Genomic DNA, 25,893 nt, shown 5'->3' with positions numbered 1-25,893 from the left:
AAAGCTCATACATGTGTTAATTATATACATGTATTAACGATTTTAGTATACTCTGAAAGTATGAATTTAATGTCTGACTTTTATTGTCACGGTTGTACGACTGTTTTCATCAAGCCTAAATATCTACAAAACTTAGAAATTTTATCGGTATATTTTTGTGCTGAACAAATTCAATTTTTTAATATTTTTAACATGAGAATAAAATACAAGATTTTCTCTTTACAAAATTGTACAATATTTAACTTTAACAAATTTTAAACAATTGCAAGCGAAGTAATGTGTCTTTGTTCCATGGCAAGTACAACGTGCCGGGCTCATATTTGATTTTTGAAGAAGGCCTAACCTTCCCCCCCCCCCTTTCCCCATATAGTTAAGTCATAATTATTGATACAATGTGTACCGGTATATTTTATTTGATTTCAGCATCTCAAATCACTGTCATATAGGCAAGTAACATCGTTTGAGGGAGGGGGGGGGGGTAAACAAAAAACGTTTAATCTAACTTGATTTGGGGAATTTTCCACATTTTGATATAATTTCCAATTGAAATGAAATAAAAGGACATCGATTTTGAAAGAAGTGTAATATAATTGATAAGTGGAAAAATAACAATGTCTGAAAGCTGCACACCCCTCCTAAAAAACAATTGTTCCGGGAAGTACAACCATGTAATTTCCAAAAAATACAGGGACGTAGTATCCGGGGGGGGGGGGGGGGGGGCCTGGCCCCCCCACTTTTTTCCCCAACATTATCTTTTCTTTTGTAATTTTTCTTTGATAGGATGGTTGCCCCCCCCCCCCACTTATAACCATAGTATAGTAATAGCAAGGATTGTAAGGAAAAATTGGAAGTGATAGTAAGTTGGCTTTGAAAAAGTTGGCCACAACCCAACCCCCCCCCCCCCCCCCCCCCCCCCCCCCCCCCCACGAAATAGGATTTTCGAGTTTGGGCAACTTTAAAGTTTCGTTTTTTTTTTTTTTTTTTTTTTTTTTTTTTGCTTGTCAACTTCTTCAGGTAAGTAAAATAAAAATTTTTGTTGCCCCCACCCCCTTTTCAAAAACGATGCTACGTGTCTGAAATACATGTACATGTAGGTACTAGGTAAGGGTTTCTTTGTGGAGGTAAGTTTGTTGATTATGGCGAAAGGGAAAAAACAATACTTTGACCAGGATTTATCCTTACGACTTTACTATACATGCGATATGAACTTAATTTTTCATTATACTCCCTTGCAAGCAATCGTAAATACTCGGTCATTTCTATGAACGTTATTTCTCCCTTGGAAAACATCTGTGGTGTTACGAATGCCTTCAAGATAACTTCAGAGTAAGATCTTGTTTGGTTAAGTTTTGTAAACATGGTTATAGAAAAAAGATGAAATGATGCCGTTGATAATATTAATTGAAAATGTAAAACTTACTTCATTACTTCAATATTGGCTCACAAATACATACAGAGAAAAAATTTTCAGTTTTTTTTTTCCAACAGCCTTATCGCTATTTTACAATGAATACGATCATATAGCTGCTATTTTTTTTGGGGGGGGGGGGGGGGGGGGGGGGCATTAAAAAACTTAAATACATGTAGAAAAAATAATTTATAACTAATACAAACGTGTCTTTAGAAACAATACTGTTCCAAATATCAAAAACGTTATGTGACGTTATTCAACGTTTTACAGCGTTATCTTTTTTAAAATTGCTTTGTTTTCATTTTTAGTTTTAATTAGAATTGAGAAGGTATACAATAAAAACTTTGTTATCAAAATATTCAGAAAAACTAGCTCTTTCAGAATCGGTGAAAAAACGATTTTCGAAAATTTTGTCACGAAGGTCCCTTTTCGCTTGACGCAACTCAATTATATTCTATAATACATAGTATAAAAGGTTTTTACTATCATTGCTAGCTTCAGATCTGTAGCTATCCGGAAAAATATATATTGATAGACCGGATATAGCTACTGTGCCACCCATTAAATAAAAGTATATTTATGCGCACAGATCTGCGGCTATATCATTGCAAGACACCACACATTACTTCTCGATCATTTCATTTCATGCTAATAAGAATTGGTATCTAAGGCTGGATTCAAGAAAAATCTAATTTCTCTAAAACTGTATTAATTCTTTCTCCTTTGTTAGGGTACAAATGTCAACTTTTATTAGATCTTTAATAAGACTTCCAAAGACCTTAAATCTGAAAACTGTTGCATAAAAAATTCACTTTCAAGCATCATTTTTATGCATTTCAAATTAATTTTAAATTTTTGGAGTTATCCTTCTGGCTGAGGATTGGATATTCTTAAAATGCTTCTTAAAGAAGAAATTGACCCAAGAAATACGGGGGCGTAGCCAGGGTACTTTTGATGTAGCTGCAGATCTGTAGCGTTAGGGCACAGGTACCTGACGTTACTTATTTTTCTTGTAATAAAAAAATATACACATACCTACTATTTATTAGGTTTATTAGGTATGTGCATGTATATTTTTTTTCTTACAAGAAAAATAAGTAACCATTTAGGTGCCTGTGCGTTAGGGTTTTATATATTTGTCTTTGACCATAACGCTATGTACAGATCCGGTAGTGCAAAAAAGTGCAATTTACGGTGCAATATTTTTTGCGCTCTTTTGGGGAGAATTTCTCCTTTTTCCAGCATCGGTCAATCAACTAGCTACCTTTCAACTCCTAAATTCTAGACACGGGATCTGTAGCGTTATGGTCAAATACAAATGCGTATTTATAAAACCATAACGCTACAGATCTGCAGCTATACTTTTGATGTGGACACCCGAGTATACTGGGACTGTCAGAATATTTTTTTTTCGTAGAGCTACAGTTCTGCAGCTGATTAAAACTCTTCAAACCAGAATTGAAAAAAAATGTAAATAACATTAATTCAAAAAGCCACTTTTGTGTCACATGCATGTACAAGAGAATAAATTCTATCAAGGTCTAGGTCTAATCATTTATTTCTCTTAAATCCTTTTGAAGCCTAAAAAATCTCATTTCTTGTTACAATAAATATTTTAAAATATGAGAAAGTCCTTTGCAATGTAGGGATATTTTCTTTTTTTCAAATTAAGTTTTACTATTAAAAATATTGTAACGTTTCCACAATAGTCTATTCTTAGAATGCATGCATGTTCAATATGAACATGTAACAGTAAAAGAAGTTGAATCCCCCCCCCCCCCCTCAAATTTTAGTTTTGTTGTCCTTATATTTTATTCGCATACATGATGATACACTGTAAACAAAATAAATACTGTAAAAAAAATCGATAGGCGTTGGTCTTGATTGCCATTGCATTATTCATGTTAATAAATGATTGCTTCAAATGAGTAATTATTTGATTCTATAGTTTCTGCATATTTATGCATAAAAGCAAGTTATTTATAAATTGAGGTAATATGTTTAACGATTTTTTTAATAATAAATATAGGAAACAGTAAGCTAATTCATTTGGGTTTCACATACATTCAGTTACTACTTAGTTAAGGTGGAATGCCACGCAAACTTTTTATCTTATAGATCTTTGAGTCATTTTAAACAATGGTTTCAACATTGAAAGGCTATGGTTCAGCTTTCAGCCCTTGAAAGTAGTGGCCAACTTTTTCAAAGCCAACTTACTATCACTTCCAATTTTTTCCCTACAATTCTTGATAATACTATACTTTGGTAAAAGTGTGTGTGTGTGTGTGTGTGGGGGGGGGGGGCAACCATGCTTTCAATGAACATTTACTATAGTAAAAGAAATGTTGGGGGAAAAAGTGGGGGGGGGGGGCAACCCCCACCCCCTGTTGCTACGTCCCTGTAATTAATAATATGTCTGCTGATAGATTGTCTGCTTTCCAACCCAGTTTCAAGAAAAGTTCTAAAATATTAAAAAAAAAAACAAAAAAAACTAGAGGTTCTGTGAGTAATGAGCTCACTAAATGTTGCTTTTTGTTTTACGGTAATGTGTAAAGAGGAATAACTCGTCCTATCAAATGATATCCAGAAGCTAGAAACTAAAACGAGCCAATTTCTGATTTAGGCCCAGATTTCTCGAATGGCGTTTTTATATAGTACGATTGATATTAACCAATCATCATAGATTTGAATAACATCCATAATTTCCACGTTTGCAGGTGATAGTTCTTTTTTCAGCTATCATTAAAGATGTCCCATATGATATCAACATGTCAGATCATTGAATGTGAGTTATTCTAAGTCATCAGGAAGCGCATACAGTAATATTATATATTTTTTTGCAGATCAATAGAACAATATGGACCTAACAAAAGAAATGGACAGACTGCAAAGAGACAGGGCCATTGGTCCACCAAAACACAAGAAACAGGTTTGTCCTAATCTCTCTGTATACCCTGGAACAGAAATAACTTCATCCACTTTGAAATGTTAATTTAATGCTAGCAGAGATCACAGTGTTATGAGTCATTGACTTAATTAATTCTTTCACGACCACTGCCAATCTGTATGCAGTCTTTCCATGCTTTCCAGGTGTCTGACTAATGTACAGGGAGATCCAGATCATATTAGCTGACTTAGAAGTAGCAGCTTCTTCTGTCTGGTCACACAACAGCCCCTGGAGAAAGCCGACACCTTGAGGCTGATTCAGCACCTAAGGGCAGACAACTCTTTGAGTGCTGATGGCACCCTGGACCCCGTGAGTCTGTGTCTGTTAATGGCCCTCTTGTACTGTTTTGATGTCAGTCTGTTGGAACATGAAGATGGAAGAGGTTAGTAATTTAACAATTTACTCTTCATATATTTCACAAAGCATGTGAGTTGTAAGGAATGTTATATGTAATATCCATTAACTTGAAGAATATTAATTGTGAAAATTTTAATTTTATAAACATAAATTTCTGTGCTCTGAATTAGCAAGAGTTGTTCTAATAAGAATGAAAAGAACCCAAGTGAAAAAAATCCTCAAACAAATCACTTTAACAAATTACTAATGAATCAGTGATTTGAAGATGATTTGTAAGTGATGCAAATTCCCATGCAAATGAGCTAACAAATCACTCCTAATAAATTGTAAGCAAATCACCCTGAAATCGCAACCAAATCACTTCAAACAAATTGCAAACAAATCATTTCAAAGAAATTTCAAACAAATCACTTCAGTTTAACAAATCACTTCCAAATCACTCCAGGCGGATACACACTTGTATGCATGATGCTCATGTGTAACCATCCCTCAAATATTTGAAACACATGCACATTTGTTGTATATTTAACAAAAAACTTTTGGCAAGAGTATTTTAAAATATAATTTTTTACTAAGACCTGTCCTCATTAAGATGACATCATGTATTTTAGATATACACACATGTACTTGGCTCCAAACCAAGAATATGATATAAGCATAAATTGTTGACTTTTAGAAGTTGGTAAATACTTTATTATCTGAAATAAATATTTGTCTAGACACTTTGAAAAACGGAAGCCAGTACTTTGCTGAAGCTTATAGCTCTACATAGATTTTGTTTTCAACATTAATTGCCACCAACTTTGTTGTTGGTAGAGGAATAATAAATTGCATGTAATTGTATGGAATATTAACTGGATCTAAGGAGGAAATGATATCATAATACAGTTATACATACCTTAAACCTACATATTCTGTAGGCATGGTTATGGAAAAACATAAGTTTCAACAAAAGGAGAGAGGTATGAATCTAGAACAGCACAATCTAGCTCCTTTCATTTCAATTCAAATCTGAGTAATGAAAATTGGCGGTTGAGTTTCTAATACCGACCAATCAGCAAGCCAGGCGGAAGTTATGAAGCAAATCATTCTCAAATCACTCTGCAGAAGGACCATGAGTTTAACAAATCATTTGCAAATCATCCAGAAGAAAGACTAAGTTAACAAATCATCTTCAAATCACTTCGAAGAAAGACTAAGTTCAACAAATCATTTTCAAATCACTGAAAAAGTACGGCTAAGTTCAACAAATCATGAAGAAATCACTGTAGAAATTTCCGAAGTTTAACAAATCACTTGGAAATTGTCTGAAATGGGAAAGAAATCACAAGCAAATCACCCCTTCATAACAAATTGTAAGCAAATCATAGTCATCATTTTGGTAGAAAATGATTTGTGCATGATTTGTTAAATGAATTGCTTACAAATCACTGAGACAAATCACTATTAAGTGATTTTAGAGCAATTTGTAGGCAATTTGTAAGTGATTTGTTTGAAAAAATTTTCACTTGGGAAAGGTTAAAGTTGATGACCTTTGACATTTACTTAGGTCCTGCATGACCTACTTACCTGACATACACCAGGAATATCTCATGTCTACGCGAGTCTGGACCAACCCTGGACTGAAGAGCGTGGTGCTGCTGGCCTGGGGGGTGACCCTCAGACAACTCAACCAGTACCAGACCCCCACAGGTAAAATATCTAATCCTCATATCTAAAGAGGGAACCCCAATGCTCCCCAGGAACAGTATAATATTAAATACGTAAATTCTTTATGGTATCAATCTTAGAGTTGATGAGATATGTCGGTGCATGTAAGTCAATGATGATAGATTGTGAATAAATTTAATATGGCCAGACAAGATAATTATGATGCTTTAAGCAGAAAATAAACTGGAATCTCATTTTGGGCCTTGATTGATAGCTGTAAGATTATTCACTCTTGATTTCCATGAACTTGATTTATATTTCTAGCAGGGAATGGAATTTCTGAAGAAGATGATTCAGGTAAATGTCATTAACGAAGCCCTGCATTGGAAGCTTAAACATGATCCACTTCCTGTAACTGCATGGCCATTGCAGCCGTACATGATTTCCATAAAGAGGTTGGTCTTTTGTAGCCTGTTTCCCTGGCCTTCCCATAATGCTGCGCAAACGATGCGCAGCATTATGGGAAGGCCAGGGAAACAGGCTAGGTCTTTTGGTGCATATTATACATTTATTGACTGAGTTCGAGGGCAACATGCGTTTTGTCGGACCCAAGAACCAAACTGTCTGCCTGAGGCCGTTAGGCTGAAGGCAGACAGTTTGGTTCGAGGGTTCGACAAAACGCATTTTGCCCGAGAACTCTGTCAATAAATGTTTTGTTATACCTTTCATTTCATTTTATTTATTTATTTTTATTTACATGTATTTTGTACTTTATTCTGTGATGTAACACCAGATCTATCACTGTTTAACACCAGCGAATGAAAATAAGATTAAGCTCCGCCCACTCTGTGACGTAAGCGGTCCAACATCTCTCCGAGCGGGCCAACATCTCACTCAGCGGTCCAACATCGATTTTTTTATGCCCGCTCAGCAAAACATTAAAAATGTTAGACTTTTTTTCGTATAGAATTGTATAGGAACAAATTTCTAAAGGTATAACAATATACATTTATTGACTGAGTTCGAGGGCAACATGCGTTTTGTCGGACTCAAGACTGTCTGCCTGAGGCTGTTAGGCCGAAGGCAGACAGTTTGGTTTGAGGGTCCCACAAAACGCATTTTGCCCGAGAACTCTGTCAATAAATGTTTTGTTATACCTTTCATTTTATATTATATTTTTTTTACATACATGTAAATGTTTACATACATGTATTTTGTACTATATTCCGTAATGTAACATTAGATCTGCTACTGTTTAAAACTAAAGTATGAAAATGAGATTAAGCTCCGCCCATTCTGTGACGTAAGCGGTCCAACATCTGTCCGAGCGGTCCAACATCTCACTCATCGGTCCAACATCGTTCTTTTTTTATGCTTGCTCAGCAAAACATTAAAAATGTTAGACTTTTTTCTGTATAGAATTTTATAGGAACAAATTCTAAAGGTATAACAATTCAAGTTAACATCAAAATTTAATTTAGTTAATTTTGATTTTAGCAATGCAAACAAGAATTTGTTTGACAAATCATTATTTTAACTCTTCAGAATGGATTCTTAATAACACTATTAACAGCTAGGGTAGGGACTATTATTTATATTATGATAAACCAGCATAACATTTGAGTTTTTTTGTCTTGTAGGAATATTATCTAAAGAAAGTCCATGGGCTGGTTACAGACTTCATTTTTCACATGCCATTGAAGGTACTTATGTGATACCTAAACAAATTGTTAATGCATTTGATCACTGTGAAAAAAGGTGCCAATTTTGCATGGCTATAACTTTATCTGAAAAGAAAATATTCAACATTAGTGATGGGAATCTGTAAAATTTTCAAAATCGATGATTGGGTTATTCTAAGTAACTAATTATCGATTATAATCGGACATGTAAAAAGTATATCAATTTAAACTAGTAAATGGTAAGAATGGGTAAATGACGACTTTCTGTGTTGATCCAGCTGATCCTTTGTTCAGTTTATGGAACCAAAAGTACGTCTATGCCCAGAAACATGCTTTTTTATCTGGGTAGAAATACAAGAGCTATTACGTTACACAAATAAGTCAAAAGCAATGCTGTGGATGGAAAATTAGGGTTAAAAATTATTAATATGCTTGTAAAATAAAATAATAAACTGATTAATCAGAATTTTAAAAATGCAATCAATTGCTTGGATTATGTCAGCAATCGACTGATTTTCGATTATGATCAATGATTGGAACACCACTATTCAACATTTCAGAAAGGTTATTATTAGCTCACCTGAGCCGAAGGCTCAAGTGAGCTTTTCTGATCAAAATTTGTCCGTCGTCTGTCGTCGTTGGCGTCGGGTTCGTAAACTTTTCACATTTTCATCTTCTTCTCAAGAACCACTGGGCCAATTTCAACCAAACTTGCCACAAAGTATCCTTGGGTGAAGGGGATTCAAGTTTGTTCAAATAAAGGGCCACACCCTTTTCCAAGGGAAGATAATCATGAATTTGTTAAAAATTAATGGCATTTTTAAAAAATCTTCTTCTCCAGAACCTCTGGGCCAGGAAAGATGAAACTTATGTGGATCAATCATCCTCAGGTAGTGTAAATTCAAGTTTGTTCAAATCATGACCCCCGGGGCAAGGGTGGGGCCAAAATAGCAGACCCAAGTTTTACATAGGAATATATAGGAAAAATCTTTAAAAAATCTTCTTCTCGAGAAACACTGGGCCAGTAAAGATGAAACTCATGTGGAATCACCCTCAGGTAGTGTAGATTCAAGTTTGTTCAAAAAATGACGCCTGGGGCAAGGGTGGGGCCAAAATGCCCGACCCAAGTTTTAAATAGGAATATGTAGGAAAAATCTTTAAAAATCTTCTTCTCCAGATCCACTGGTCCAGGAAAGATAAAAATCATGTGGAATCATCCTCAGGTAGTGTAGATTCAAGTTTGTACAAATCATGACCCCCGGGGCAAGGGTGGGGCCAAAATGGCCGACCAAGTTTTACATAGGAATATATAGGAAAAATCTTTAAAAAATCTTCTTCTCGAGAAATACTGGGCCAGGAAAGATGGAACTCATGTGGAATCACCCTCAGGTAGTGTAGATTCAAGTTTGTTCAAAAAATGACGCCTGGGGCAAGGGTGGGGCCAAAATGGCCGACCCAAGTTTTACATAGGAATATATAGGAAAAATCTTTAAAAAATCTTCTTCTCGAGAAATACTGGGCCAGGAAAGATGGAACTCATGTGGAATCACCCTCAGGTAGTGTAGATTCAAGTTTGTTCAAAAAATGACGCCTGGGGCTAGGGTCGGGCCAAAATGGCCAACCCAAGTTTTATATAGGGAAACCTTTTAAAATCTTCTTTTCAAGTGCTTCAAAGCTATGATTAGTGATATTTATATGGAATCATCCTCAGGTAATGTAGATTCTAGTTTGTTCAATGATGAATGCCTGGAAGGGGGGGGGGTAAATTCGAGCCAGATGTGCTCAGGTGAGCGCTGTGGCCCCTGGGCTTCTTGTTAAAATATTGATAAAAGTGCATAATATTTTGAAAAAAATATTCCTTGTGTGATAAATAAGAAAGAAAACTTTTAGAAAGTGACAAAAATATGCATAATTTAAAAGTTTTTGCAAGAAACTTTATTGTGTATGATTTACAGGTGAAAGAGCTTTGTACAAGAGGAGATGAAGCGATGAGAATCGCAGCGTCCCTGAGTTCCCTAGAACCTCCCACACCACCCAATCATGGCTTCCAGTACCTGCTGAGACTGGTACGTAATTGTCGCTAGTGTTTCCTGCTTATATCAACATAATTAAGGTTTACTGACCGTTTGACAAGAGAGATAACTCCCACATCACCCAGTCACGGCTTCCAGTACCTACTGAGACTGGTACATAATTGTCGCTAGTGTTTCCAGCTTATATCAACATGATTAAGGTTTACTGACCCTCTGACAAGAGAGATAACTTTCACATCACCCAGACATGGCTTCTAGTATCTACTGAGACTGGGCCTTTCCATTTGGGAAAAATAGCGACATTTGGTAGAAATTGGGAAAAATATCATATCTAAAATTTTTCTATATACATTCAAATAAGAGGGTTTTTTTTGGAGGAAAAATTCTAACGGTTAATAAAGCGTAAACTGCCCCAAGTTATGTTACATGATTGTATAACATAAAAGAAACTTCATTCCTCAAATATCATAAAATCTTACTATCAAACACTGCTTGTATTTTCAGATAGGAGATTTATACAGGACTGACCCCCTGGGTCTGAGGCTGTCTGTAGAGTACTGGTGTCCCCAGGATAACTACAGACCTCACGAAACAATGTACAATGTTAGACCCCCACAGAGACAGAGATAGCTATAGTTACGTATAGTATCATGTCATACACAGAGACAGGTAGATAAAGTATCATATATATCATACACAGAGACAGGTAGATATAATATCATATCATACACAGAGACAGGTAGATATTATATCATATTGTACACAGAGACAGGTAGATATTATATCATATTGTACACAGAGACAGGTAGATATAGTATCATATCGTACACAAAGACAGGTAGATATAGTATCATATCGTACACAGAGACAGGTAGATATAGTATCATATCATACACAGAGACATGTAGATATTACATCATATTGTACACAAAGACAGGTAGATATAGTATCATATCGTACACAAAGACAGGTAGATATAGTGTCATATTTTACACAGAGACAGGTAGATATAGTATCATATTGTACACAGAGACAGGTAGATATAGTATCATATCGTACACAGAGACAGGTAGATATAGTATCATATCGTACACAGAGACAGGTAGATATAGTATCATAGATATAGTATCATATCATACAGAGACAGGTAGATATAGCATCATATCATACACAAAGACAGGTAGATATAGCAACATATTGTACAATGTAATAATCATAGATAATACACAGGATAACTACACACCTCATGAAACAATGTACATTGTTAGACCACTCATGGAGACAGGTACGTAGATATAGAATGACATCTACAAAACAAAATATAGCTGTTAAGTTTATGAAAAGACAGTGATTTTGGTTTACATGATGAGTAAGGAATGTACATATGGTGTATGATTTATATTACAGATATCATTGTATAGACTGTATGATTTTACATTACAGGTGTAATTTTATATTACAGGTATCGCTGTAAAGTTTGTCCGTCTAACAGGGGACCTCCTGCCCCCCTCCCTCTACGTACCCTACATCCAGATGTTGATTGGTCTTTTTTATATTACAGGTGTCACTGTTTGAGTTTGTCCGTCTAACGGGGGACCTCCTGCCCCCCTCCCTCTACGTACCCTACATCCAGATGTTAATTGGTCTGTTTTATATGACAGGTGTCACTGTTTGAGTTTGTCCGTCTAACGGGGGACCTCCTGCCCCCCTCCCTCTACGTACCCTACATCCAGATGTTGATTGGTCTGTTTTATATTACAGGTGTCACTGTATGAGTTTGTCAGTCTGGTTGGGGACCTCCTGCCCCCTCCCTCTACGTACCCTACATCCAGATGTTGATTGGTCTGAGCAGTAACCCACAGTCTGCCCTCTACTGCTTTGACCTTCTCAATGTCAATGGAATGGGATCAGGTAAGAATTTCTGATAGCTTCAGTGAAATAGCATATCTAAAGAAGTTTTGTGGCAGATGTCTTTATGTACTGTTACTAGTGTTGTCACTAACAGTCTGTCCTGCAGTCACAGATGTAAAAAGACAATTTTAAAGTTTCAGAGTGTGATTGATTCCAGCAAGCACTGAGCTTTCTTAATTTACCATATGAATCTTTTCCTTATACAACAGATGTTTTGTATCTTGAATACCTTGGATATGTCAAAGTAATTAAAAGTCCCTTTTCCTTTTTTCTTTCAGTATAATCACCACTGATATCTCAAAAAGTTTTCTTGTGTACTATGCCAGTTTACGTTGGGAGGTTCCTAACTGTGCTGACATGTCTCACATTGGAATCCAAGGTCCCCTACCCCGGGGAATCACCCCACAGGAACTGGAGTGGCTGGTCGGCATCCTGAAACTGTGTCGTGTGGTGTCAGAATATGTGAGTATATTTGTCAATCATCAGATGAAGAAATTAATTACTATAATAGCCAAGAGTTTTAATTTAGTTTAAAATATATTTTATCCATTGAATTGGATCAGCAGGCATAAATGTCTATGATCATTCTCACCATAAGTCAAGGTACAATTACAGATACATGTAAACATTGAAAAATGGGTTTATATTTTGATGAACCCAGAATTCATTGCAGCTTGTTATGAAGGCATGATGATTACGGGTCTCAGACAAAATGTTTCTCAATTTTCAAAATTCACAGAAAAATTATATTTTTCTAAAATCATATGTTCTCAGTAATGTTGATCTTCAAAACATTTTATCATTTTATTTTACTGAACAACTTATTTTATAATCTTTATTTCAAAGTTGACAGTTATTCAAATTTAGTGGAAAATGGGCTTACTAGAGCTATAAAAAAATGAATTTTGAACATGAATGGGTCAAGTCTCCATTCTTTGTTAACGCTTAAATTACGGAAACTTAAATGTAAAATCTATTTCATTTGTCCAAAAAATGGAATCTGAACCCATATTCTATATGAAAATCAAAAATTTCTGAAAAAATGTACGCTTCAACAAATCTGTTCATTTAAATCACACAGACAGAGATGGATAATGCATATACTTTGTAGCGTAGTGGTTAAAGTGACTGTTGTGGACCAAACCCTGCGCTATGGAGAGATTTCGAATCATACATGAAGCTTTTTCTTTTTTGTTTAATTTCACATATCAAAAAACTGTCCAAAGGATCCAGAGGTATCCCAAATGTAACATCTAATCACCCCCTACTCTACTTTAGGGCATGAAATCAATTGAATGTATTGAGTGAAAAATAAATTATCAATAAAATATTAAAACAATGAAATACAGAATAAAACACGTAAAAGAATATATAAAGAATATAATTTTGAAAAGTATAACTTTTAAAATTGAAAATTAAAATGTCTTCTCTCAGAGGGTGGGATTGTACTCGCCCTGTACGCCTCCGTTCTTTGCTTACTTTGTTTTAAAGATTTTGACCACAGTCCAGAGCAGCAGTTCCTCTCAAAGTGGAATCCAGGTAAATGTTAATTTGTTTTCTCAGGTTAAACTTTGTTCTTTTTATTCTCTTACACCCTGAGGAGAACAGAACTAAATCTTGCTGTACATGTAGAAATTTATCTAGACACCAATACACATGTAATTACATATTGTAACTCACATGCTTGTAAGAGTTATCTACCTTTAATGTCTGTTTTTTCCCTGTAGGTGGAGCTGGAGGAGGTGGAGACCCGAGGGGAGGAATTTCCCATGACGCGAGCTTTCCTGTCCTTACTGGACTCCCTCACTGACATTCCTGTCCCCCGGGACTCGGGGCCAGTTTCAGGGCCCCAGGATTTCAACCCTACCTAGAGTTTGTCAAGAATGTTTGAGATTTTTACGCCAGCAGTTAAAAGAATCCATCAGAAAAGGTTGGATATAAGATTTTTTAAAATGATTTTTTCAATCTTGTTGATAAATACATACACTGTACTACCATCAAGTAAAAAAAAATTACAGCTAAAAAAGAACAATACACAGACAAAAAAGGTAGATAGAGATTGAAACAATAAATTTTTTATTAGCTCTACTGGTCACAGACCAGAAGAGCTTATGCGATAGTATGGTGTCCGTCTAGCTGTCCGTCTGTCTGTAAACAATTTTTCAAAACGCTAATCCTCCTACAGGTTTGGTCTGATTTTAATATAACTTGGCAAACAAGTAGACTACACTTACATACAAAAAATAGAGCATCGGTTTTTTATTTCGATGAACAGTGCATGTTGCCATTGTTACTAAAAATAGAAATGCCTTTTGTTATATCCTTTGTTATAAGTACAAACCAGTAGAGCTACAGTCTCGACAAAGACTTCTGGTTTTAAAATTGTGTCTGTCATTTGCATTGATATTAATTGAAAATGTGGTCATTGTGTGATTTATTGCCAAAGGTAATTAAGTCAATGCAAGTGACTGTTTAAGAATCCCTTGTATACAACTGCTGGATTGATTTCTTTCAAGTAAATGTAAAGCTTTATTTACAGTGGGAGGTGGCCAGTGACTGTCTGAGAATCCTATGTAAGCTCCTGAGGGACGTCATGACCTCGGGATAGCTCTCGCTTGGCAAAAAAAGTGTAAACAAACCAAATGAATGCTCTTTTCAATTCATATTTCTAGGCATAATTTTTGCTTGAAATGCACCTTGCTGCATATCATTGTAAACTTTAGACACTCTACTTTTATTCTATACCCCAAAAGTATCTAAAACATGTGAGCTATTTTTATTTTTATCATTGAAAGGGAGGCATATGAATTTCCTACATGTGCTATGTTTTAGCCATTTGACCTTCACCCTTTAATTGTGGCCCGGATCCTATATGAGGTAATTTGATTGGTTAATATTACTAGCCAATGCTAGGAGAGTAGGAGAGTTAATTGGTTGGTTGATTGTATTGACTGATGCTAAGAGAGTTAATTTGATTGGTTAATCTGTACAGGACAGGAGTCATTGGAGTCGGCCAGTCTGCTGTGTTTTCAGCTGATAGAGACCAGTCTGGAGAAGTCGGGGACGTTCCTGGACGCGTGTCGTGAGACGGGAGCCTCCGCCATGGTGTCAGCCATGGATCGTCTTCTCCTGAGTATTAATCCACGCAGCGGGAAAGCCGACCACCTTGTTAATGTCACAAAGTAGGTCAATAAAAGTAACAAAAATAATAAGCAAAATGTTTAATTTATTTGAATAATATGAAAGTTAGTCATTCAAGTCTTATAAAAAATGGAAAGCTGTAAGAAACATTAAGAACTATATGCGGTATATTGCACATATTTGCCCCCACAAAAGTCAAATTTTGAAAACTTCCTGAAATGTGCTGAATTCAATAAATTGTATGAGAAATATAAATTAAGAAAAAATATTATAGTGTCAAAGCAGTGTATTCACAATTTTTGTTTTTATGCCATCATAAACTAGCCTGATTTTTATATTTTTTTTCAGAAAGAGGACAAAATGGACAAAATTTCAACAATTTAAGCTTTAAAATTTATAGAGCGCAAGTTTGTTCAGGAACAATATTGACATATTTCATTGATATTGTCATTCTACACCTTATATCAAAATATCGATCCTGAACACACATACGCTCAGTGACTTTTACTCAAAATATCGACGAAATATGTACATTTTTCTGTAAAATTCATAAAAAACTTAAATTTACGTCATGTTTACGACGTCATTACGCAATATTGCGTCAATACTTATGAATATACTCAGTGCTTTAAAGTCAGCATATATTCCCCTGTTTAAGAACTTTAATTAAATATATCTCCATCCAAGTTTGATTTGGGGGGCAAATATTGATTATTACCGAATAAAGTTCTTTATCATCCTATATTGTGTGATCATGGTCACAATTGTTGTTTTATATCTTGTAGGTTTATACAGTTCAGCATTCCTCTTCCTGAGCATGCCCAGTCAGCCATGAAGATCCCGTATCGCGTGTGTGTAGCTCCCATCCAAGTGGCCCTCGTCAATCTGTTCACATTAAATCAGGTAACAGTATACTGTATAGGGGGAAAATAACTCGCAGTGTTAATATTCGCTATATCCACGGTGTTAACAAATCCGTGAATTCAAGAAACAGTGAATAAATTTTCAATAATCTCCATGTTTTATTTGGAAATTTGAGAACAGACTACGATAAATTTATATAGGTGTAGTACATGGTCATTTCAGTAATTACGAGTAGTACAGTCATTAAATTATTTTAATTATCACGCTTTACTTCAATTCAAATCTGCAGATAATAATTTGTGTTTGTTCAAAAGCTGGTTTAATAGCCAACGCCAAATGTTTCATCAATCAAAACACGTGGACCATGGGTTTTGATTATTCGTGTGTAACTAATGTTACCATGTGTATTTGTTACCTGCATTCTCATGCATATTAGTTCATGTAGTACTTACTGACGATTAGGAAGGATATTATTTCGTAAAACTACATAAACACATTTCTTTCCGTCCAGTGGTTTTTTGCAGTGTTGTATTGAAGATTTTGGGTGCACATGCACTCATCGTATTAATAGCATATAGAAAAGTCATTTGACGTTTAGGGACTAATAATAACTGCATTTGTGTTTATCAATCATTTATAAAAATCTAACAATTTTATAATAACCTACCCTGTTGTTTGGAAAATAAAGACATAACGCTGATTAATGTCGTTTACATGTAGCTATGGTATGGATTAAATGGAGACAAGGGAAATAATTTTTATTACATACCCAAGTCTGCGAATTCAAGAAACCGCAATCGTGTCAGATGAGAGAAAAACGTGAAAATTACAACCCGTGAAATTAATCCCCTATACAGTAATTTGATTAAGACACCAAGTTTTCCTTGAACTGAGAATTATTTCCAGTGTGGTTGACACTAAAAAGGAGGTTACATAATACACTGTGTCTAGTTCCAGAATAAGATAAATGGATACGCTAGATTGTTATTAGGGTTCTTTAGAAATCTTATGCCATGTGTAATTCTTGGTTTACATCGTTGTATCACATAAAATTCATTATTCTAGACCTCTCATCTGGAGCTGCTCCACGGATTTGTGGAATGTCTGGAAGTGGAGGAACCAGAACAAATGGTGGAGAGGACAATTCACTTACCTGAGGAGGAGGGTATGTTAAAATTGTGTGGAGAGAGAGAGAGAGAGAGAAGGGTATGTACTCAGTAGTGTGGAGAGAGAAAGAAAGAAAGAGAGAAAGAGAGAGAGAGAGATAATCCACCTACCAGAGGGAGAAGGTATGTACTAAGTAGTGTGGAGAGAGAGAAAGAAAGAGAGAATCCACTTACCAGAGGAAGAGGGTATTTACTCAGTAGTGTGGAGAGAGAGAGAGAAAGAAAGAAAGAGAGAGAGAGAATTCACTTACCAGAGGGAGAAGGTATGTACTCAGTAGTGTGGAGAGAGAGAAAGAGAGAGAGAATCCACTTACCAGAGGAAGAGGGTATGTACTCAGTAGTGTGGAGAGAGAGAGAGAAAGAGAGAGAGAGAATCCACTTACCAGAGGGAGAGGGTAGGTACTCAGTATTGTGGAGAGAGAGAGAAAGAGAGAAAGAGAGAATTCACTTACCAGAGGGAGAAGGTATGTACTCAGTAGTGTGGAGAGAGAGAGAGAGAGAAAGAAAGAGAGAGAGAGAATTCACTTACCAGAGGGAGAAGGTATGTACTCAGTAGTGTCCAGAGAGAGAGAGAGAGAGAGAGAGAGAGAGAGAGAATCCACTTACCAGAGGAAGAGGGTAACTAGGGTCCCATAGAGAAGTGAAACTGGGGTGAGAATGATCTGATATACCAGAGGAAGACAGTATCTAGGGACTCAGTACAGAAGTGGAGAAGCTAGGGTCTCACAGAGAAGGTTGGGGGTGTATTGTTCAGAGAAAGATGATAAAAATGTTTTCAACATTGAGATGTTAAGGAAGGGGGCATTCACCTTATAAACCTGAGGAAGATAGGAACTAGGAATCGCAACAGTGTGGATTGATCTCATATAGTTTTCATTTTCCATTTTGTTTAAACAATACTGTTTCCCGTATAAGTAGAAATTTTAGCGAAGATTTAATTTTGGCTTTATTAGCGAGGCTGCTGAGATCGCTAAAATTACATATCGCTAAAAATTTATTGCGTATTATTTGTAATAGGTTCTTTAATCAACATTTTTAAATTGCTAAAATTACATCTCGCTAAAAATAAAATACCAGTTCTTAAGAACAAATTGCCAAATTTGCGTCTTGCTAAAATTTCCACATACAGTATTTACAGGTAATCCCCCCCCCTCCCCTCCCTTTTTCTAACTTGGGCAAATTTGAAATAACATTATCTCATAAGCAGAACTGTATCTTTGTGAAAATCAAATCAAATTGTTTTCAGGAGTGATAGTGTGAAAAAGATGTAAACAGAAATATTCCTGCATATACACTGTACACATAGTTGATGCTAAAAGAATTTCTCTCTCAGATATTTCTGTAAACATTAACGCAAATATAATGTTTTAAATTTCTGAGAAGTTCAAAGAATGCCATTATAATGTAACTTTATTACTGATTAACTTTATTGTAACAGATGATTCCCGTGAGATTGGCCACGTCCGTAACTCCACCATTATAATGTCACTTTATTACTGATTAGCTTTATTGTAACAGATGATTCCCGTGAGATTGGCCACGTCCGTAACTCCACCATTATAATGTCACTTTATTACTGATTAGCTTTATTGTAACAGATGATTCCTGTGAGATTGGCCACGTCCGTAACTCCACCATTATAATGTCACTTTATTACTGATTAGCTTTATTGTAACAGATGATTCCCGTGAGATTGGCCACGTCTGTAACTCCACCATTATAATGTCACTTTATTACTGATTAGCTTTATTGTAACAGATGATTCCCGTGAGATTGGCCACGTCCGTAACTCCACCATTATAATGTCACTTTATTACTGATTAGCTTTATTGTAACAGATGATTCCCGTGAGATTGGCCACGTCCGTAACTCCACCATTATAATGTCACTTTAACACTGATTAGCTTTATTGTAACAGATGATTCCTGTGAGATTGGCCACGTCCGTAACTCCACCATTATAATGTCACTTTAACACTGATTAGCTTTATTGTAACAGATGATTCCCGTAAGATTGGCCACGTCCGTAACTCCACCATTATAATGTCACTTTAACACTGATTATCTTTATTGTAACAGATGATTCCCGTGAGATTGGCCAAGTCCGTAACTCCACCATTATAATGTCACTTTAACACTGATTAGCTTTATTGTTACAGATGATTCCCATGAGATTGGCCACATCCGTAATTCCACCAGACAGTACCTACTTCAGGTCCTACTGAGATCTCTAGACCAACCTTCACCAAACTTGGCACACCTGCTGCTGGGCTTTGACATTAGGAAGTCTGTAAGCAGAACTCTGCTCCAGGATCCAGGTGAGCTAAAAAAAGAAGTTTTGTCAAAATTTTACCTCAAGATGCAAAAGATTCTTAGATCTACCTGGATGAAAATTTTGCACATTCACAAATTTAATTTGAATTTCTAAAACCAGGTATCCTTGGGTCCCCTAAGACCTGTCTACATGCGGTCCTGTCCCTGTTAGAGAGGGGGGTGGGGACACACTCAGGCCCCACCTGCTTGAGGGACACTCCACGACTGTCTGAGCTGGCGTACAAACTCATCTACCTATTGGCTGCCAACAAGGAGACGTCGACGCCCACTTTACGATATTTACGCACAACCAGGGACTTCCTGTTCAGGCAGCTCCAGCATTAATTACCTATCACTCAGCAGTTTTATATAGTGAGTTCAAATTTAAATAAGAATTTTTGTATTTTGTGACAAAAATGTTTTTAATAGAGAAATTAGTCAAAATTTGTTTATTATTTAATATTTAATTGTCTTTATAGAACGCCCTGTAATGATTTCTCAGTCATGGTTGCTGAAGCTGATTGCCATTGAACTGCGACTGACTGCACTGAACCGTCAAAGGCCACACACACTGAGGTAAAGCCAGGCCGTTCAGAAGTAAGCAAAGAAAAACATAAAAAATTATCGCACTGCTCTTCTTTTGCTCATTAACACTTGTTCAGACTTTATTTTCCTTTTTCAAGCCACCAAGTGCGCAGGAAGTTACTAGGACTTCTGGACGAAGTTGACTTTTCACAGCGTTACCCTCCTACAATGAAGTTGGAGATTTTTGAATTGTCGATGATTGAACAAGCCATCAAAAGTGTAGAAACTCGGACTGAACAGGACATTTTGTATTGTGATGTCAAACGACTTCACTGCCTACTGATGAACGAACTTAACAACTACCAAGGCAATATCAGGGTGACTCAGAGACTGCGAGTTTTAGAGGTGAGATCAATATCATGGTGACTCAGAGACCTTGAGTTTTAGAGGTGAGATCAATATCATGGTGACTCAGAGACCGCGAGTTTTAGAGAGGTGAGATCAATATCATGGTGACTCAGAAACCGCGAGTTTTAGAGGTGAGATCAATATCATGGTGACTCAGAGACTGCGAGTTTTAGAGGTGAGATCAATATCATGGTGACTCAGAGACCTCGAGTTTTAGAGGTGAGATCAATATCATGGTGACTCAGAGACCGCGAGTTTTAGAGGTGAGATCAATATCATGGTGACTCAAAGACCGTGAGTTTTAGAGGTGAGATCAATATCATGGTGATTCAGAGACTGCGAGTTTTAGAGGTGAGATCAATATCATGGTGATTCAGAGACCGCGAGTTTTAGAGGTAAGATCGATATCCAAATCATTAAGCATTTAAAATCCTTCCTTACTTAATCCTCTTTGTGTCAGGTGATGTAAAGCTACACAGTCTCTCTTTCCAGCTCAATCTTATACCATTGATTTCACTTTTCTCTATGATGTCTGTCTTTTTCATGTTGTCTTAATTTCTTTGACCTGCCCCCAAGGATGTCAACATTTCAGCAAAACATAAAAATTTTATAAATTTTTTAGGAAGTGGAGAATATTCTGTATCACATGGTCCTACATAACAGGAACTGTCCACCAAACAGCAGGCTCTGGAGGCATGGCGTCAGGTGACGGAGGTTCTGCTGAATGTGTGTCCTGAGGACTTACTGACCGCTGAGGACAGACAGACTGTACTGTTTGAGCTGCTACAGGAACTACAGAGAAAGGTAGAACAACATCTGTATGTCTTGTTTACCAACTCAATAATGTTTGATTTTAGGGAAAGAAAAAGTTGTGATATTTCTTTGCAAGATACTGCATTCAGTATTGATAATTAAAAAGCTATTCATTATTTTTAGGTGACAGAGGATGAAGCGTTGACAGAGTTAACTGCCCCTGTGGCTGAGATCATTCTGACTCTGATGACAAATCTACGTCAGTGTTTCTGTCAGGATTCTGACACCGACGAGTAAACCTCACACTTCCTCACCATGCTGGACTCCACAGCAGGTCAAGGTCAAACAGGGTCATGGGGTCAAGTGTCAGGGTCATGAACCCAATTTGCTTCCTCCCTTCAACTGGTGCTTAGAGGAGTGATATCGATAGATCACATTCTGCTCTCAAGAAAGAATATATTGAAATATCTGAAGTTTACATGTACATACTTTTTCGCTGAAAAGAAATTTTTCAAGTGGGTGTTTATAAAACTATAATTTCAAACAACTTTGTACAAAACTAAGAAATTTTAATCAATATCTAATTCTGTTAAGGTGGTGGCCAGCAGAGGGTAAGAGCCAATCTATATGGGGCCCTGCCGTCAGAAACCCAATTCACTGTCTCACATAGATACTGGTATGTCTAAGTAGATGTCATGTGTTCTGTTTAAGAATATAGCCTAATTCAAAGTAAGATGTCAAAGCCTGAATACATGTATCAACAAAACTCCACAGATTTTGCTTTTACTTTGCGGCATACATAGATCAACATAAAATTGTATGTAATTTATAGAATACAGTCATGCTCTTCAAGTGAGATATTATATGAAATAAAAACATAAACGACTATTGTGACCGTGTCATATTGATGAATGATGAACACAGTGTATTGGGGTATGGATTCTTTATTGCCAGAATCTTGTTCCACATATAAACAATCAATAAAGTGAAAATATCAGCCCTATAAGAAATAAAATACAATAAGTAAATGACATCAAACAATATATTATGTTTAATACAGTCCTCATACATCGACACGGATTTATATAAATAGATTTAACAGATTATAGATGTTCCAAATTCATGAATGTGTAAAAAGGGAAATAACTCTTATGATTTACAGAATTACCAAATCCTGTTTAGATAGAAATGTAGCAAATTTTGAATAATTTATCAAAGTATATCAAAAATGTAAAAAACAAGTAATAATTCCTATAGCGTACCAGTTTATGGAATTAGGTTGACTGCTACAAGAAGCTGGTAACAAGTTGTTCAAATATTACATGTATACTGAACTGAATGTGGTCTGTATACTATCGAATAGAAATCTTGTAAAACACAAAATAATGTATATTGTTGAATATGTAAGGGTCGAGACAGACTCTTCTCACAGCCGGTATCGTTGGCTGTCCCTGCAAGAAGGAAGTGCCCCCGCACATCACATTGAACAATAGAAAACTTACCACCAAAACAGCTGGCCAATAAAACTACCGTATATACTCGCCTATAGGTCGGTTTTTTGGGAGTCAATCTCTGGTCCAAAACTCTGTGTCCGACTTATAGGCAAGCTATAAAAAGAATGGTATTTTATGAGAACAGTTCATCTGAAATACAAGCTTATTAAATACAAGGCGGACTGACTTATAGGCGAGAATATACGGTACGTTACATGTAATGTCAAAGGTCGACAAGGTCAGCCAGTCAGAATAAGCATTAAACATGCAAAGTGAAAAGTGCAATGATGGCATTATGAGAACTATAAATCAATTTGAGATAAATATTCTTTATAAATTATTTATTTACTGAAAACCACTAATTTGCCACACTATATGACAAAGGCTGATAATGATGTTTCCTTTTTCTGACAGAGGCAGGAGGTGATGGGGTTGGGAAGAGGATTTTGGCCGACGCCCACTCTGAGTATGAACAGCTGAGATGGGAAAATGTGGCGACCATTCTGTTGTACGGCGACAACTTTATGGACAATATGGTGTGTCGCAACGCATGTGATGGACATGATATACGTAGGACGGGTAAGGAGGAGTGCTGTACATCTATCTGTCCAAACTTGTAGGTCTTCCATTACTATCTTATTTTACCCCCACATTTGTCATATTGCATATAATAAAACTTTTATCTGTAACTCAATCAAAATTTTTGATTAAGCAGTAATCCAATGATTTTCAATATTGATATGAAATTTAAGGGCTCTGAAATATCAAAACAAAGTGACTGTGTTTCAGTTTGTTGACTCGGGTGGCAGAGTCAGCTGTGGGGGCCCACACCTTGTTACAGTGTGGAGTCATGCAGAGACTGGCTGGATGTGTCTTCTTTGACCTTCGACCTAACTTTGGACAGGTGGGTGTACGTGTCAGGGTCTTGTGAATGTCTATAGAAATCAAACGTACCAAAGTATATATGAAAAGGTACAAAATTATTAATAGCAGTTAAGGATTTACAGTTTTGAGGTTTGTATATATACTGAATGAGGATTAAAAGTTTTGTAAGCATTGCCCAAAGAATTCATACTTGCATTGATTATTGAACGTATTGTACGTTTTACAGAGATGAAGCCGGTGTAGATACAGAGGAGGACTTCCTGCCCAGCCCCATGGCCCGTTATCGTCAACTTCTCTTTGCCGCCCTCAAATTCTGTCTGCATGGCCATGCTGACCTTACAGGGCATAGAAAACCAGGACTGTGGCAATCAGGTGATTAGTTTGTACAGCTATATTTTTTTAATGCAGATCCCCTCATGGACTCAAAGCTATAATTTATTTAGATAGTTCCGTAGAAAGTCTGCATATCAAGTAGAATTTGTCATGCTTTGACTTATGGGTATCAGTATCAATTTACACGTTCTTGTAGACATAATTTCATAGCATACTTAGAAATAGATTAGAATCGAGTAATTGATACATTTAAAAAATTCTATTCTATGGGTAAGAGTGACCTATGGAATCCAGGAATATCAGACCCCCACAAACATGTTACAGTATTGTTCACCATTCAATGCTGTTATATAGTTGATGCAGTTTATCTTATCTCACGGAGAAGTTTTCCACGGAATTCAACGAGACAGACAGCCCAGTTCAAGTCTCCCAGCTCTACGAGAACTTGCTCTAACTACAGCGGTTAACTGACTCGCGCTAACTCAAGAGGTACATACCATTATGTTTATGTATTTGTGGAAGCAGATTTTGTTCATTATGTCATTTTTATGATAGTATTGTTTTTCTAAAGTTTTGTTAAAAAATGTTCAAAGTATGTACATATATGTTTCCTCATTTTCATCTTCTTTTCAAAAACCACAGGCAAATTCAATCAATCTTGCCATTATAAGCATCCTTGGGTAAAGAAGATTCAAGTTTGCTCAAATGAAGGGCCACACCCTCTTTCAAGGGGAGATAATTACAAATTAGTGAAAAATTTTTGGCATTATTTAAAAAAATCGTTCTCAAGATCGAACCACTGGGCCATGAAAGATTAAACTCATATGATTGGAATCATTGTCAGTTAGTACATGTAGATTCAAGTTCCTTCAAATCATGAAACCCTGGGGGGGGGGGGGGGGGGAGTGGGGCCACAATCATGAATGGACAATCAAAGTTTTACAATGATTTTTAGGAAATTCTTTAAAAATGCTTTTTAAGAACAGCAAAGCAGTGATTGGTCATATTTGTGTGAAATTAAAGCATTAATCAGGTGGTGTAAATTGAAGTTTGTTCAAATCATGAACCCTAAAGTTCAATAGACGATAAAATAGACGATCAAAGTTTTACAGAAGGATATATACGTATGTATAGGAATTAAATTCCAATGAGATTGTTGTAAAACACATTTTGATTGGCTAATGCACTGATGTTTGAAGTAAAGTAAAACGATCATTGTGAATTAATGCTTACCCAATTCATCACCTATGAAGATGTCTTTGGATTTATATAAACCATTGTTTGTTTAGGTATAATATAAGTCCAGGACCCACTACAGCTTTGTGGAGGCCCTCGTAAGGAGAGTAAGAAGACTATTGAGGCTCAACACGGGGATCAAGCTGATAAGTTTTTAAAAAAGATATCTGTGGCTACATATACTGAAATAATCAATGTGTTGTCTATAAAATTTGATATGACCTATTAATATTTAGTGCGTTCTACTGACAGTGGACTTATTGAGCTGATATCCCATGGAACTTGATGCATTATAATATCTGTTGAAATCATTTTTGACCAATTGTATTATGTATGTGAATTAAAATGAAAACATCCACAATAAAGTTTCCTGAATCAGATTTCTCATTTTTGTTTTGGGTTAACAAACCTTGTTATCTTGGGCCCTATGAATCTTAATGAATCCATGAAGAAACATGGAAATATTAAAATTGGTTAATTTATCTTGGTCAATTAAGATTCTTAAATAAATTACATACGAGGGTCATTCAAAAAGTTCGTAGACTTTTGTCCTTTTATATTTAACGTCATATTATATCTAAATTTGGTACAAATATTTCAACAATAGATTCAAATAGTTTGAGTAAAAAATTGGAATGTATTCTCTTATTTATTGAAATTACCAAGGATTTAGAACAGCAAAAATTGGGTCACGGAGCACCGTCAAAATTGAGTAATTTTCTAATTTTCACTTAATAGTATTTACAGCTATACCTCAAATAAATTGAGCTGAAACGAAATAAAATT

At 36.0% G+C, this 25,893-nt stretch overlaps 1 long non-coding RNA gene and 1 pseudogene across 1 annotated transcript; both read left to right on the top strand.

Moving 5' to 3' along the window:
- The first annotated feature begins 6,302 nt into the window (after nt 1-6,302).
- Nucleotides 6,303-24,355, top strand: LOC134236505 (nuclear pore complex protein Nup205-like; annotated as a pseudogene).
- On the top strand, nt 13,481-14,580 carry LOC134236506 (uncharacterized). Its single transcript, XR_009985624.1, has 3 exons — nt 13,481-13,530; nt 13,719-13,921; nt 14,531-14,580. It is a non-coding gene; the product is annotated as an uncharacterized LOC134236506 (long non-coding RNA).
- Nucleotides 24,356-25,893: the final 1,538 nt, after the last annotated feature.

This window comes from Saccostrea cucullata, unplaced genomic scaffold (assembly GCF_032062105.1).
Source record: "Saccostrea cucullata isolate Sc308-1 unplaced genomic scaffold, CSIRO_AGI_Scuc_v1 ctg11587, whole genome shotgun sequence".
Classification (NCBI taxonomy): domain Eukaryota; kingdom Metazoa; phylum Mollusca; class Bivalvia; order Ostreida; family Ostreidae; genus Saccostrea; species Saccostrea cuccullata.
Note: the sequence above shows the minus strand (reverse complement) of the source record. Positions and strands in the feature narration are given on the sequence as shown.